Consider the following 14,840-nt stretch of genomic DNA (forward strand, 5'->3'; position numbering starts at 1 on the left):
ACATTGGGCCAGAAATTGTTCCCGAAATAACGGAGGAGCTCAACAGCGCTCTCTGTTTTTAGTTGCAAATCGAAGGAGCAACTAAACACGCGCACTAAAACATGGAAATCATGAACTTGCATCTATTGGTTCGCCGGCTATTTGACAGCTTCAAATTAAAGGGACATCGCATGCTACAATCATTGAAATCACTGAAAAATCGGCAACTTGCTTTTCTGCCCAGCTGGAAAGTAACTAACTACGCCACCAAACAAGTATGCTTAAAAATAACAACTGGTCTAAACTAAGTTTTAAAAGCGAGGCTAGTCTTAATGACTACTAAACAACTAAAAATTAACTTTTAAAAATGTGGAGTTTCATATTACTCCTTATTTTGATAGTTTTTGGTCATTAAAAAAAATATATATTTTTTTACTTTTCCCTTCTGTCTCTAATTTAGTTCAATTATTTCTTTGGCTTTAAAAAAAATTAAAATTTTTATTTACAATGACAGAATACTAACTTTAAATGAATGAAGTCTGCTTGTGTGCTTGATTCAATGGGCGTGATTTCTCTTCCTGACAGATTTTCAGGGGTGTCTTCTATTCTCACAGACTGTTCCATGTGCATCAACTCATGCTGCTCAGAGGCTGAGTTGGTAGTGCACAATTTTTTTAAAGTTCAAAACCATGCAATTCGACACCACAGAGCCCGTAGTAAGTATATTTGTAAATTTAACTTGCAAGAGCTGTGGTGAGCATTGCCTCACCGCTCTGCGTGATTTCTAGCCCATTCTTTCTAGACAATATTCAGTCTGATATTCAAAAGCCTTCTCCTTCCATTTTGGACTACATTGGCACAGCTCAGATTTCTCATGAAAGAAATACCAACAAAATAGTTGGGTTCCCTATACTGGTGAATTCATGTTGGTATTTCCTTTGCAAACTACTGTGGCAACAGAAATATATTGTGCTGTCCTGACACATAGGCAACATAATTTACTAAAGTATGTGCATTCCATGACACCCTGAAATGCTGAAATACAATCTGAATTGTATTCTCAACCCATGGTGTGTGTTGAATCGTGGCAACATGTATGATGGGTTTCATCAATCTATTTGTTAGAGAGTTACGTATGGAATATTAAGCCAGTTTATCCTCTTCTCCTGCATCATGCAGCGTTCCCTGTCCGAGTAAACAGACCGATCCTCATGTCACTTCCAAATATACTCTGTAACAGCCTGCCAGGAGGTATGGGTCAGGTTAACTCACCTTCTGATTTTCCCTTCCTATAGGGAAGTGTCATGATACTGCTCAGCCCTTTCTCTTAACTGGCCGGGCCTTGAACCTCACAGTATGCACGCAGTCTTGACATCCTAATACTCTACAGTGCCACATGCTATACCTCAATGCACAGAATCACACCATTTATCTGCCTTCCCCCCCCACCCCCCCACAACCCAGCATTAGCATTGGAGGATAGGAGGACTCTGAGACCATTTTACTGTATCACCCTCCCAGCTAAAAGATAAGCAACAGCAAAAAGAAGAATCAGTTGGGTGTTAAAAATAAATAAGTAAAAGAAAAATCAGTTCAATTTTCAGAATTTCAGACCTGGTGGGATGAGTATTTGCTTAATATTGCAAAACTGGAAGTAGTCCTCCAACAGTGAGTACATCAATATTTACTGACCTCAGCACGACTGACTGCTTTTGGAAAGAAAGACAGTTTTGTGCTTACAATGTCACTTTGAAAAGGACAACCCAGTACCAACTTTTTAAAAATCCCTGTTGGCACATCATATGGTAATGAGACCTCAGGTTAATTTGATCAAAAAGATCATGGCTGTTGAGGAGTCATAAAACAGAGGTACACCAAAATCATGTGAACATGAAATCATTGATGAATTTTTTAAAATGCATACCCTGGAACAATGAATTTAGACCACGTGCAGTGTTGATTTATTTGTGCAATATGACTGTAAAAATGTTACAAACATTAGAGGAAATGTTTGTGTTAGCTGGGGGATGCAGAACATAATTAACTTTTACTGTGTGTTTTTTTCTAACTAGAAAGTCAAAAAAATTATAGTTCCTAGCAGATCTCCCGTGGTACTGCTCGCAGGTTGGGTTCGAAATCCAGTTGAGATGCTAATTTCACCTGTCCCTTTAGGACTACTGCTCTAAGTAGGCAAATACTGAAGTCATTCACAAAGGTTACTGCAACTATTTGTACACCTCAGGATCCAGGTCAATGACTGGCTTTCTTTCTTTTTCATTGATTACTTTGCATCTGCAACAAAATATGACATCTGATGTGTGACCTCTTGGGTGTGAAGGATGCGCATTGGACTCGGGACTTCCATCGGCCCAACTGGTCTATTCCAGCGTTTACGCTCCACACGAGCCACCTCCCTCCCTCCCTACTTCATCTAACTCTATCAGCATACCCTTCTATTCCTTTCTCCCTTCGTGTGCTTATCTAGCTTCCCTTTAAATGCATCTATTCTATATGCCTCAACGGCTCCTTGTGGTAGCACGTTCCACATTCTTACCACTCTTTTGGGAATTCAGGAGAAACTTTGTTTCCCAGTGGATTTATTAGTGACTATCTTATATTTATGACCTCTAGTTTTGGACTCCCCCCGCAACAAGTGGATACATTTTCTCTACATCTACCCTATCAAACCCTTTCATTATCTTAAAGACCTCTATCAGGTCATCCCTCAGCACTTCTCTTTTCTAGAGAAAAGAGCCCCAACCTGTTCAGCCTTTCCGGATAAGTATATCCTCTCAGTTCTGGTATCATCATTGTGAATCTTTTTAGCACCTTCTCCAATGCCTCTATATCCTTGTCATAGTATGAAGGCCAAAACTGTGTACAGTACTCCAAGTGTGGCCTATCCAAGGTTCTATACAAGTTTAACATAACTTCTCTGTTTTTCAATTCTATCCCTCTAGAAATGAACCCTAGTGCTTAGTTTGACTTTTTTATGGCCTTATTAACCTGCGTTGCTATTTTTAGTGATTTATGTATCTGTACCCCAAGATCCCTTTGCTCCTCTGATTATCCAAGCAATGTGTAGCCCCCTTATTCTTCCTACCAAAATGCACCTCCTCATACTTATCTATATTGAATTTCATTTGCCAATTATACACCCATTCTGCAAGTTTATTAATGTCTTCTTGCATTTTGATGCATTCTTCCTTTGTATTAACTACACCCCCCAATCTGGTGTTGTCTGAAAATGTTGAAATTGTACTTATTAGTGAATTCCCCATGGCATTGCTCATGGTGAGTAGGAAGATCTGCTGTTTTATAAAGGGGTCTTGTCCCATACATTATTATCAGGGCCATTGATTTATGGTAACTGAATGTGTCAAGTTCCTTCTTTGATTTAAACATGATGTTCTGTAATCTTTACCAGTGTTTTGGGGAACTAATTCTGCTATTCTGTTCATTCTTCCATGAAAACTGTAATTATTATTTGGTTATTATATATTCTTCTACCATTGTACTCAATTTTTATCTGTCATCTGGTATTTAGGAGGAGAGGGTGGTGGGGATTAGCATTACTGGGAGGAAACACCAGGAATGGGGATAGTCTTCAGAGTTTGTAGGATGAGGATGAGGGCTCTGGAGCTTGGCAGCATGGCTGTGGGGGCCCTGGGGTTTGATAGCATCTTGGAGAGGGAGGGTGAGGGGGTGGGGAAAGAGAACCTGTGGTTTGGCAGAATTAGGACATGGAATGAGGGGTTTACATCAATGCTAACTTTTTGGTGTCAGGTATAAGCGGGGAGTGCATGGGGTCTGTCAGCACTGGGGAGAGAAAATAAAAGGGGCAAATACAATGGATCCACTTTCTGTGTTTTTATCGCTCCCACTTTTTCTCTGCCTCTGGGTCACTAAATAAACACAAGGCTGCTTTAATAAACAAATTGCACAAATAAAATCCCAGTCATAGAATCATGAAATATTACAGCACAAAAGCTGCCCATTTGTCTTATTATAATCATTCATAATGTTGAAGATTTCTTCAAGGTCATCCTTTAACCTTCTCAGCTGTAGTGAAAAATCCCTCACTTCTCAAGTCTCTCTTCACAACTGTAACCCCTCAACCTTGATTACATCCTGGTGAATCTATGTTCCACTTATTCCATTGCTTTTACATCCTTCTTATAAAGGATGTGCAAGACAAGCAGCCCGCTTGATTGGCACCCCATCCACCACGCTAAACATTCACCCCCTCCACCACCAGCGCACCGTGGCTGTAGTGTGTACCATCCACAGGATGCACTGTAGTAACTCGCCAAGGCTTCTTCGACAGCACCTCCCAAACCCGCGACCTCTCCCACCTAGAAGGACAAGAGCAGCAGGCACATGGGAACAACACCACCTGCACGTTCCCCTCCAAGTCACACACCATCCCGACTTGGAAATATATCGCCGTTCCTTCATTGTCGCTGAGTCAAAATCATGGAACTCCCTTCCTAACAGCACTTCAACTTCCCCAATATTAACTGGGATACTCAGAGTGTAAAAGGCTTAGAGGGTACAAAATTCTTAATGTGCATCCAGGAGAGCTTTTTGAGCCAGCATGTAGAAAGTCCTACAAGAGAGAGGGCGGTACTGGACCTAATTCTAGGGAATGTGGCCGGCCAAGTGGAAGAAGTGCTAGTAGGTGAGCACTTTGGTGACAGTGACCATAATTCGGTGAGATTTAAGGTGGTCGTGGAAAAGGATAGGGAGGGGCCGGAAATAAAGGTTCTAAATTGGGGGAAGGCCGATTTTAATACGATAAGGCAGGATCTGGCCAAAATGGACTGGGATCAGCTGCTTGTAGGAAAATCCGCATCGGAGCAATGGGAGTCTTTCAGAAGGGAGATTGAGACCATACAATGGCAACATGTTCCCGTAAAGGTCAAGGGTGGTTCCAAGAACTCCAGGGAACCTTGGATGTCAGGGGATATACGAGAATGGATTAGGAAAAAAAGGAGGGCTTTTGGCAGATACAAAAGGCTAAAGACGGAGGAAGCCCTAGAGGAGTACAAAAAGTGCAGGGGGATACTTAAAAAAGAAATTAGGAGATCAAGGAGGGGCCATGAAATAACACTGGCGAGCAAAATAAAGGAAAATCCTAAGATGTTTTATAAGTATATTAAGGGTAAGAGGATGACTAGGGAAAAAATAGGGCCCATTAGGGACAAAAATGGCAATCTGTGTGTGGAGCCGGCAGATGTAGGAGGGGTTCTAAATGAATTTTTTGCATCTGTTTTCACTATGGAGAAGGACGACGTAGACAGAGAAATACGGCAGGGGGACTGTGATATACTCGAACATATTAACATCGAGCGGGAGGAGGTATTGGCGGTTTTAGCAGGCCTAAAAATGGATAAATCCCCAGGCCCGGACGAAATGTATCCCAGGCTACTGTGTGAGGCAAAGGAGGAGATTGCGGGGGCTCTAACACATATATTCAGAACCTCTCTGGCCACAGGGGATGTGCCAGAGGACTGGAGAACCGCTAATGTAGTACCATTATTCAAGAAGGGGAGTAGGGAAAAACCGGGGAACTACAGGCCAGTGAGCCTAACATCAGTGGTAGGAAAATTATTGGAAAAAATTCTGAAGGACAAAATTAGTCTCCACTTGGAGAAGCAAGGATTAATCAGGGATAGTCAACATGGCTTTGTCAAGGGAAGATCATGTCTGACTAATTTGATTGAATTTTTTGAGGGGGTGACTAGGCGTGTGGATGAGGGTAGCGCAGTGGATGTGGTATACATGGATTTCAGTAAGGCCTTCGATAAAGTCCCCCACAGGAGACTGGTCAAGAAGGTACGAGCCCATGGAATCCAGGGTGCCTTGGCACTTTGGATACAAAACTGGCTTAGTGGCAGAAGGCAGAGGGTGATGGTCGAAGGTTGTTTTTGTGACTGGAAGCCTGTGGCCAGTGGGGTACCACAGGGATCGGTGCTGGGTCCCTTGCTGTTTGTGGTCTACATTAATGACTTGGATATGAATGTAAAAGGTATGATCAGTAAGTTCGCTGATGATACAAAAATTGGTAGGGTGGTAAATAGCGAGGAGGATAGCCTCAGTCTGCAGGACGATATAGATGGGTTGGTCAGATGGGCGGAACAGTGGCAAATGGAATTTAACCCGGAAAAGTGCGAGGTGATGCACTTTGGAGGGACTAACAAGGCAAGGGAATACACAATGAATGGGAGGACCCTAGGCAAGACAGAGGGTCAGAGGGATCTTGGTGTGCAAGTTCACAGATCCCTGAAGGCGGCGGACTTGGTAGATAAGGTGGTAAAGAAGGCATATGGGATACTTGCCTTTATTAGCCGAGGCATAGAATATAAGAGCAAGGAGGTTATGATGGAGCTGTATAAAACACTGGTTAGGCCACAGCTGGAGTACTGTGTGCAGTTCTGGTCGCCACACTACAGGAAGGATGTGATCGCTTTGGAGAGGGTGCAGAGGAGATTCACCAGGATGTTACCAGGGCTGGAGCGCTTCAGCTATGAAGAGAGACTGGGAAGATTGGGTTTGTTTTCCTTGGAGCAGAGGAGGCTGAGGGGGGACATGATTGAGGTGTACAAAATTATGAGGGGCATAGATAGGATGGATACTAAGGAGCTTTTTCCCTTCGTTGAGGGTTCTATAACAAGGGGACATAGATTCAAGGTAAAAGGCGGGAGGTTTAGAGGGGATTTGAGAAAGAACTTTTTCACCCAGAGGGTGGTTGGAGTCTGGAACTAACTGCCTGAAAGGGTTGTGGAGGCAGGAACCCTCACAACATTCAAGAAGCATTTGGATGAGCACTTGAAATGCCATAGCATACAAGGCTACGGACCAAATGCTGGAATATGGGATTAGAGTAGACAGGGCTTGATGGCCGGCGCGGATACGATGGGCCGAAGGGCCTCTATCCGTGCTGTATAACTCTATGACTCTATGACACTGTGGGAGAACCTTCACCACACGGACTGCAGCGATTCAAGAAGGCGGCTCACCACCACCTTCTCAAGGGCAATTAGGGATGGGCAATAAATGCTGGCCTTGCCAGCGACACGCACATCCCATGAACGAATAATAAAAAAAACTGTACACTATACTACAACTGTGGCTTAATTAAAGTCTTGAACCAGTTCAATTTGTCTCCTTGCTTTAATAGTCTATGCCTCTAGTTACAAAACCAAAGGTTCCATATGCCTAACTCGAGATCATTCACATATATATAGTAAATTTAAGAGTGGCTCCAACACAGACCGCTGTGGAACATCATTCACATCTTTCCAGTCCGAGAAACTTCTTTTATTGCAGCTCTTTAATTTCTGCCCTCCAACCATCTCTCTATCTGTGTCAAAATTCTCTTTAATTCCATGTGCAAGTCTCCTATGTGGTAACACTTTCTGTAAATTGATATAAATCACATCCAGACAGGGAGTGGTAAGGTAAATTCAGGGGGTGGGAGGGGAAAACTAGAACAGAGTTAGATATATCCATGAACCCCAATCCAGATGGCAGCTGCAGGAATGAAGGGAGGTTTGCTAGTTGACATCAGGGCAATGCTGTGGGATGGCCGAAGGGCAAATAGGCAAAACTTAAAACTAAAAAAAACATTGTAAATAAATCTCCCCCACAGCCTGAAGACCCGAGGATTGAAAAAGTAAAATTTATTTTAAAACAAAAAATTTCAAATAAATGCACTAATTTCTTTATATACATGAATGAAAATATGCAGAAAACTTAACAAAAATATTGAAACCACACAAATTGAAAGAAGCAAAGCAAAGATTATATATAAAGAAATAACTTCACATAAAAAGGATAAAATTCAGACTTAAAAAGATAACAGTCACACTTACTGTGTGGGACATCAGACTGGGTGAATCTGTGACATGAAGGTGTGACACCCTCAACACTGAAAACTCTTATTACAGCACCACCCACAGACGTGACAGGTACTACAAGTACTATAATGGGTTTTCCCATAGGAACAAGCTTCACATGAAAGTTTTCAATTAAACGCATGCCCCATGTCGCAAAATGAACATATCGAACAGTTGATCTCCCATGATGTTGCACATGGGGAGTAAAGATCAAGGAGACTTTTCAGGTCAAACAAGGTTAGAGGTTAGTGAGATAATTAAATCAAGGTAGGGAGGGGAGAGGGCAGAGAGGGAGAAAAGAGGAAGAGGAAAGGAAAGAGGAGGGGAAGGGAAAGGAGAGGAGGGAAAGGGAAGAGAGGGAGGAGACCGGAGAATAGAAGGGGAGAGGAGATGAGGGGAAGGGGAAAGAATGGAAGAGGAGGGAGCAAAGGGGAGAAGAGATGGAGATGAAGGGCGGGGGAGAGGATGATAATGGGAGGAGAGAAGGGGAGGGGAAGGGAAGGGAAGGTAAAGAAAGGAGGCGGGGAAAGGAAAGGAGGGGGAAATGAGGAATGGCGTGCAAAAGGAACGGAGGGAAGGAGAGCAAGGAGAGGACAAGGTGAGGGTGAGGGGTTGGCGAGGAGGAGGGAAGGGGAGAAGGGGAAAGGGGTGGAAGGAGGAGATAGGGGATTAGGAAGGGAGAGTAGGGAAGGGAGAAGAGAGGAGGGAAAGGGGAGAGAGGGAAAAAGAGGACAGAGGGAAGATGGACAGGGGAGAGGAGATGGTGAGGGGGATAGTGACGCAGAGGTGAGGAAGAGAGGTAAAAAAAACAAGATTAATAACGAAAGGAAAAGATCTAAAATGAACAAGGTAGAGCAATGTAAATACAGAGGTCAGGCACCTATATTCTTCTGAGATGGCTTAGTGAATGTAAACAGAAACAAAAATATTAATGCATTCAGTACATTTGATTCTGCTGCTTTATACTTTTCAACAAGCTGCACAGCACAGAGTACAAGAGAAGTATTTCCTCCATTCCATCCTACTGCTTACAGAAAAATCCAATGCACCATGTACAAGCTCAAGTCAAAGTGCTCTGCAATCACAACCATATGCTGCATAAACAGCAGAGAGCCTTCTATTTCGTTCAAATGACTAATGGCCATTAAATAGTATTTCCAAGAATGTGGTGCAGCATTTACTCCTTTTTAAACTTGATCCTATGTTGGTAACTAGGATTGATTTACTGGTTCACTTGACTTCTGCAGTCCTTCAATGTGTTAACTTATTTTAGTCTGGACTTTAGCGAGAACAGCAAATCAACTGCAGCACTTCTGGCAGAGGGAATTGGGGTTTTCAGAGTGACAAAGATGCCCTTTGCAAATTGCACAGTGGGTTAAATGTCGCATGTCATCTTTGAAACCAGGTGGTGAAGTCAGGATTTGAAAGGGCAGATATGTTTCAAAAATAGTTAAATCTGGTTGATGTGACAACAAACTGCTTCAGAAACATTTACATAGATAGAAAAAAAAAATCACAGAAGTAAACTGAAATGATGGCAAGAATATAGCACACTTAAAAGATTAACAACTGTAAATAAATTAACTTGTTGATCTAGTTATTGGCATTGCTCTCAGACAACAATCAATTTTTAAAAATTGTGTCTTCCTGTAACCATCTCACTGTTCATCTCCCTCCCTCATTTTTTCAGTCTTGCTATCTTGGTTTTTCTGTCTGTCTTCCATTCTTTGGGGTAATATTACAAAAGGCAGTGTGTGTTGCACTGAAGTGCATTGGCTCTCCGTGTTATTGGGTGCAGAGGCTTGAGGCCTACACTATGGCCAATGAGTTTTGTGCACAATAATACAATACGACAGTGACATAATACAACTTAGAACCTATGCACAGACCATGTGTAAGGCTAATTATCGTCTGCAAATTTATTTAAATGAGTCCTTCCCGTAACGTGATCAGAAGGTGGGAGCAACAGCCAGCACTACTAGGGAGGCCTGTTCCCCTCACTACATTGGTGTTATTGCTGTTTCTATTGTATCGGTTCTGTTACAGTCTTGTGGCACAGAGGAAGTTATTAAATCTTGCTCGAGTCTTCGGACAGCTACTTAAAGCCGTGCTGCTTTTTTTGTCACTGAATTTGCAGCTTTAGTTGTTAAGAGAGCTCATTATCTCCCAGTTATGGGTATTCTCCATTTGTAGGTTGAGAAGGAGGAGGAGGTGACATGCCAGCTAAGTAAGACTGCACCTCAGATGCTACATTTAGACAAGTTTTCACACTGATATGTCTACAGGGCCAGAATCTCTTATCTGAACCTGTCTGCAGAAACCTGCTAGTGTCGACTTTGATACCTGAAGGGAGTCATCACTGAACTCAGTACATTCCTGCAGCCAAAAATTGTGTCTTCCTGTGACCATCGCATTGTTCATCTCCCTTCCTCATTTTTTCAGTCTTGCTACCTTGGTTTCGCCCTCTCTGTGCTGGAATGAAAGACAGACAGAGTTGGCAGTGGCTATTGAAGCTGCAGCTGTGGCAAGATGCTTCCAGGCAAATGTAAGATCTCGGATACATCTCCCAACCTTCAGTCCACAGCTGTATCATGATTCCATGTTTGTCTGGGCCAGGGAATTCACATTTCCTCTGTGAAAGCAGCCAGCAGCAAGAAACAGCCCTTCACCCAACTACGTGGCAGGATACCCACAAATACAGGTCATCATTGACTGTACTCCTGTGCCCATACATGCCCTTAGCCAAAATGGACCTCCATTCATGAATAGAAAGGGCTACCTTTCCATTAACGTACAGGTGCTCTGCACTCACAAGAACAGAATCATGCATGTGAATGTGCATTTTCCATGATTTGTTCATCCTATGGCAATCAAGGGTTCTAGACTTATTTGAAGGGCCAAATTGACTCCAGGAAATACCTGCAGCTGTAGCTCATGCCACCAGTGTTTTACCAGAGAACATGAGCTCAAAAGAAATGCAATGTGATCCACACGTGCTCTGGGGTCAAAATGGAGCAGGCCTTCAATGTTCTGAAATAGCGATTCCCATTGCTTGGACCAATCTCCACAGCATAGCCCAGGAAATGTCTAAGGTTGTTATTGCCTGCTGTGTCCGCCACAGTTTTGCCCAAAAAATGGGCCTAATGAATGAGCAGCCTAGAGGAAGACAAGAAGCTCAAGGTGATGATGAGACAGATCACAAGAGAGAAGAATGGCTTGCTGAATAAAGTGTTCAGATTGCTGCAGCCATCAGCAGGATCTAATTGTTCTCCTGATGTCCTGAACAACATTCCTTCCTCAACCACTGCTATTAAAACAAAGTAACTGATTATTCATGTCATTGCTGTTTATGGAATCTTGCTGTGTGCAAATTCGCTGCTGTGTTTGCCTACAAAACCACAGTAATTATATTTCAAGAGGAGGAACTCATTGACTGTAAAGCACTTTGGAACAGCCCAAGGACGTGAAGGGTGATTATAAATTTCGGGTCCGCACTAGATATTCTCTTGCTCTAAGTGTCACTGCTTTCTCCAATAAGGGACCCTGCACCACTGATAATCAGGAGGTTACCTTTACAGCCTCATATCCAGTCATACAACAGCATATCCTGGGGATCATAACAATGAAACCCATGTTATGTGCACTGAATACTGTAACATTGCATATGCATTTCTCCTATCTCCTGGAAGGCATACTTATACATACTCTAGCGAGAAGGGGCTAACTGGAAACCAAGAGGCAGGTTTATTTCACACAAAATACAGCCTAAACAGAACATAGATTTCCGTGAAATACAATCCAATCTTTATTGCTCCTCATTGCATTGAAAATACCAAATTACACAAACTTAGCCCCTAATACAGGCTGAGCTTCACTTTTACAAGTCAGTAATCACTGAGCTAACTGGTTCTAACCTTAAAAAGAATTTCACCCTGAGAGAGCGTTTCCACTCCAAGTTCTAGCACATTTTCTCTCTGTTTCTGTATATCCTTTCTTAGATGGATAGGAGACCAAAAACTTAACCTCTGACCTTCCCCCAGCTCTCCATGCCTGGAAATTGGCTACTTGTGCTACCAATCAAACTAGCTACTGCCCTCATTAGGTGTAAGCATCCCTGGCAGCACTCCCTGGTGGGCTCACATGAATGAATCTATTCCAGCTCCTTCATGTTAACAAATCTCATTGTCTCAGAACTCATGTGTTAGGCGAGAAATACCATCCTGCAGATAGACAATTTGGCTGGCTCTACTTCCTTATATGCTGAATCCTGATCCTTAGCCCCAGACACTGTATGCTGTGGTTTTAAACTCTGTTGATTTGAATTTAACTTAATTGTAATAGCCTAATATAAATCACCTGAAATTCTTCCGAGGTTAATTAGTCAGAAAAATCCAGAAACATGTTTGTGCTCGATAAATACATTATAACAAAAAGGTCATCGGTCTGAAATGTTAACTGTTTCTCTCGCCACAGATTTTTTTTTAATACATTCGTTCATGGGATGTGGGCGTCGCTGCCTGACCTGCTGAGTGTTTCCAGTATTTTCTGTTTTCATTTTATATAAATGCATGTTTCTTTCTTTATTTGTCCATGCAACTTTTATTAATCTTTACAGATTGGTGCTGCTGTATTTAGTCTCAATGCTTTCCCCTTAGGTGTCAGTCTTGGCTCAGTGGTAGTACTCTTGCCTTTTGAGTCAAAGTTGTGTGGTCAAGCCCCACTTTGGAGACTTGAGTACATAATCTAGCCTGAAGGATTGCTGTGCTATGCTGCAATGTCCGAGGTGCTGCCCTTTGGATGAGATGTTAAAACAAGGCCCAGTTTGCCTTTTCATTTGGACATAAAAGATCCCCCAGCACAATTCGAAGAACAAGGAATGTGTTTATTTTCCACTCACGTCTAGTTTGCAGCCAAATTTCTGTTAAGTGTTATTGAATCTGTATCTTCCTGTGACATAATTGCTTCTATTTCCCCTACTTTATTTTCCACAACAGCATTGCAACATATGCACTTTAAATATAAACCAAAAAAGATAAAGTTGCTTTTTCCCTTGATTGTTATGTTCAAGCTGAAACCTTGTTACTTTACCAATCTTTTTCCTCCTTATAACTGATCAATTTGATTTTCTTCTTCTACTCACCTTACTCTTAAAAAAGCAAAATGTTATATAAATGGAGAAAGACTACAGAATGCTGCGGTACAGAGAGAATTGGGTGTCCTCGTACATGAAACACAAAAAGTTAGCATACAGGTGCAGCAGGTAATTGGGAAGGCAAATGGAATATTGGCCTTTATTTCAAGAGGGATGGAGTATAAAAGCGGGGAAGTCTTGCTACAAGTGTACAGGGTGCTGGTGAGGCCACACCTAGAATATTGCATAGAGTTTTGGTCCCCTTATTTAAGGAAGAGTATACTTGCATTGGAGGCGGTTCAGAGAAGGTTCACTAGGTTGATTCTGGGTATGGGTTTTCTTATGAGGAAAGATTGAGCAGGTTGGGCTTATACTCATTGGAGTTTAGAAGAATGAGAGGAGATCTTATTGAAACATAAGATTCTGAGAGGGCTTGACAGGGTAAATACTGAGAGGATGTTTCTCCTCATAGGGGAATTTAGAACTTGGAGGCATAGTCTCAGAATAAGAGGTCGCCCATTTAAGACAGAGATGAAGAAAAATTTCTTCTCTCAGATGGTCGTGAACTGTTGGAATTCTTTGCCCCAAAGAGCGGTGGAGGTGAGTCATTCAATACATTCAAGGCTGAGTTAGACAAATTTTTGATCAGCAAGGGAGTCAAAGGATATGGGGAAGAGGTGGGAAAATGGAGTTGAGGCAAGAATCAGATCAGCCATGATCTCATTGAATGGTCGAGCAGGCTCGAAGGGCCTAATGGCCTACTCCTATCTATGTTCCATCTGCATGCTATTCATTTTGTTACCTGTTATTTGTATATTTACCGTATCTATTTCTACTAGCTTACTCTTTGATTGAATTTATTTTTCATGACCCCTTGCTTCTTAGTTTAAATCACTCTCTACCTATTTATCCATTTCACCAGTTCATCAGCTCCCTTCCTGTAGTCCATCCTTGTATCTCCCATCTTCCCCAGAACTGGTGCCAATACCCCATAAAACTTTCCATCCTTTCCTATTCCACCAAAGAGCTATCCATTTAATCCCACTCCACTGCTCTTTCCCCATAGCCCTGCAAATTTTTCCTTTTCAAGTATTTATCCAATTTCCTTTTGAAAGTTACTTTTGAATCTGCTTCCACCACCCTTTCAGGGAGTGCATTCCAGATCATAACAATTCGCTGCATAATTTTTTTCCCCTCATGTCACCTCGGGTTCTTCTGCCAATTAATTTAAATCTGGGTCCTCTGGTTACTGACCCTTCTGCCACCGGAAACAATTTCTCCTTATTTACTCAATCAAAACCCTTCATAATTTTGAACACCTCTATCAAATCTCCCTTCTCTGCTCTAAGGAGAACAATCCCAGTTTCTCTAGTCTTTCCACATAACTGAAGTCCCTCATCCCTGGTACCATTCTAATATATCTCTTCTGCACCCTCTCCAAGGACTTGACATCCTTCCTAAAGTGTGGTGCCCAGAATTGGTCACATTACTCCAGCTGGGGCCTAACCATTGTTTTATAAAGGTTTAGCATAACTCCCTTGCTTTTGTACTCTATGCCTATATTTATAAAGCTAAAGATCCCCTTTGCCTTTTTAACAGCCTTCTCAACTTGTCCTGCCACCTTCAAAGATTTGAGTTCCTCCACCCCCTTTAAAATTGTAGCATTTAGTTTAAATTGCCTCTCCTCATTCTTCCTACCAAGATGAATCACTTCACACTTCTGTGTTAAATTTTATCTGGCATGTGTCTGCCCATTTCACCAGTCTATGTCCTCCTAAAGTATGTTATGATCCTCTTCATTGTTTACTACATTTTCGAGTTTCATGTCA

This window comes from Heptranchias perlo, chromosome 21, assembly GCF_035084215.1.
Source record: "Heptranchias perlo isolate sHepPer1 chromosome 21, sHepPer1.hap1, whole genome shotgun sequence".
Lineage (NCBI taxonomy): Eukaryota > Metazoa > Chordata > Chondrichthyes > Hexanchiformes > Hexanchidae > Heptranchias > Heptranchias perlo.